The sequence below is a fragment of the Cucumis melo genome, unplaced genomic scaffold (assembly GCF_025177605.1).
Source record: "Cucumis melo cultivar AY unplaced genomic scaffold, USDA_Cmelo_AY_1.0 utg000427l, whole genome shotgun sequence".
NCBI classification, from domain to species: domain Eukaryota; kingdom Viridiplantae; phylum Streptophyta; class Magnoliopsida; order Cucurbitales; family Cucurbitaceae; genus Cucumis; species Cucumis melo.
In genome coordinates, this window is record NW_026123981.1 from 32501 (window position 1) to 34983 (window position 2483).

The following is a 2483-nucleotide window of genomic DNA, read 5'->3' on the forward strand; positions in this document are numbered from 1 at the left end:
ATTTTTGGAAACGTTTTACTATTTTTAAATTTTTTTTAATTTTTTAACAATAAAAATTCATAAAATATTATTGGTTGGTTCAAAAATTATGAAACTTGTTTTCCACACTCATTTGAATGTCTAAAAGATAATACAATCAAGTCCCGGTCATAATAATAACACAATCAAAAGTTATGGCATGGTGTGACATTTCGGCTTTTTCATATGCAAGCCTGCCAGACCCAAAAAAGCCAGAATGTACTATATAGGGGGGCGACCTGCCTGCATGGGCGGGGCGCGGGGGTACCCCTATGCCGCGGCGCCGACCCTTCAAGCACATTGCGCCCATCATGGGCACATATGCTTGGGGGGTCGGCGCCGGCGGAGTGCCACCTCCGGCCGCCGGCGGCGAGTGAGAGTGGGTGTCGAGTTGATGCTCGGATGGGCTTTGCGCGGACAATGCTTGCACCTCGGTGTGGGCGTGCACTCCAAGCGGGCTTGTTCGTGAGGAGACGAGATAACTTGCGATTGCTTTGTGCTTGGTGGACGAAGGGTTCGGCCGGAGTGCCACATCCGACCGTCGGGCAAGGAGTGAGAGCGGGATGGGCGTGCTTGGACAATGCTTGCACCTCGGTGTGGGCGTGCACTCCAAGTGTGCTTGTCTTGGCGATTGCTTCGTGCTTGGCGGAGGGGTTTGGCCATAACGATGGGCTTGTCCGTCGGGCAGGGAGTGAGAGCGGGTGTCGAGTTGATGCTCGGATGGGCTTGCGCGGACAATGCTTGCACCTCGATGTGGGCGTGCACTCCAAGCGGGCTTGTTCGTGAAGATACGAGATGTCTTGCGATTGCTTTGTGCTCGGTGGATGGGTTTCGTCGGAGTGCCACGTCCGACCGTTGGGCGGGGAGTGAGAGCGGGTGTCGAGTTGATGCTCGGATGGGCTTGCGCGGACAATGCTTGCACCTCGGTGTGGGCGTGCACTCCAAGCGGGTTTGTTCGTGAAGATACGAGATGTCTTGCAATTGCTTCTTGCTTGGTGGAAGGGTTTGGTCAAAATCGATGGAATGCCGGGCCCCTACGTCGGGCAAGGAGTGAGAGCGGGATGTCAAATTGACATTCTTGGATGGGTTTTGCTTGGACAATGCTTGCACCTCGGTGTGGGCGTGCACTCCAAGTGGGCTTGTCTTGCGATTGCTTCTTGCTTGGTGGAGGGGTTTGGCCATAACGATGGGCTTGTCCATCGGGCAGGGAGTGAGAGCGGGTGTCGAGTTGATGCTCGGATGGGCTTGCGCGGACAATGCTTGCACCTCGGTGTGGGCGTGCACTCCAAGCGGGCTTGTTCGTGAAGATACGAGATGTCTTGCGATTGCTTTGTGCTTGGTGGATGGGTTTCGTCGGAGTGCCACGTCCGACCGTTGGGCGGGGAGTGAGAGCGGGTGTCGAGTTGATGCTCGGATGGGCTTGCGCGGACAATGCTTGCACCTCGGTGTGGGCGTGCACTCCAAGCGGGCTTGTTCGTGAAGATACGAGATGTCTTGTGATTGCTTCTTGCTTGGTGGAAGGGTTTGGTGGGTGCCCCTTATGCCCCTACGTCGGGCGGGGATAGAGAGCGGGATGTGCGGTGAGGTGGGGGATGGGCTTGCTTGGATAATGCTTGCACCTCGTTGCGGGCGTGTTCTCGGCATGCTTTCCTCTGTCGAGACTGGACATGCTGCGATCGATCCCCGTTTGACGAAAGGGCTCGTCCCATAACAATGACGGTGTTTCGGTTGCAATGTTCATGTGGGTTACACAATGCTCATATCGAGCGCGCGCACGACGTTCCGTGCTCGGCCTCGCGCGGCGACTCTGCGACCCTGCTTGCTTTAATGCAGCGTAAGGGCGCGGATAGCCGAGCGTTGCACGGGCTCGATGCGTACGGCGCATGAGTGGTGATACGGTAGTTTGGGTTGGCAGGCTCGTTGCTCGGGCATCGAACTGTCAACGTCGGCTCCACCTCATTGACGTGCCCCGAACAAAGCTTGAGTTCGAGCGGTCACAATCGATCGGTTCTTGCATCGGTACCTCACTCGATGGAAGCGTCGCGTCCCGTTGGCCCCTTTCTGTCGACACCCATCTTTGGGTGGACAACGAACCCGATAGCCCGCATCGCGTTCCGCCTTGACATCTTCGGTTGTCATTGCGGGCCGCGTCGTTGGCGCTCGCTCTCTCGGATGCAGTGCATTCGGTGGCATGATAAGTCCCTCGAAACGTGTTGCCTTTGCCCATTGCTCGAACGAATGACGCTCGCTCCCCGTATTGCTCCAATGCCGTACGGCGTTGGCATGCATGCGGGCTGCGACGTCGTGTAGGAATGCTACCTGGTTGATCCTGCCAGTAGTCATATGCTTGTCTCAAAGATTAAGCCATGCATGTGTAAGTATGAACTAATTCAGACTGTGAAACTGCGAATGGCTCATTAAATCAGTTATAGTTTGTTTGATGGTATCTGCTACTCGGATAACCG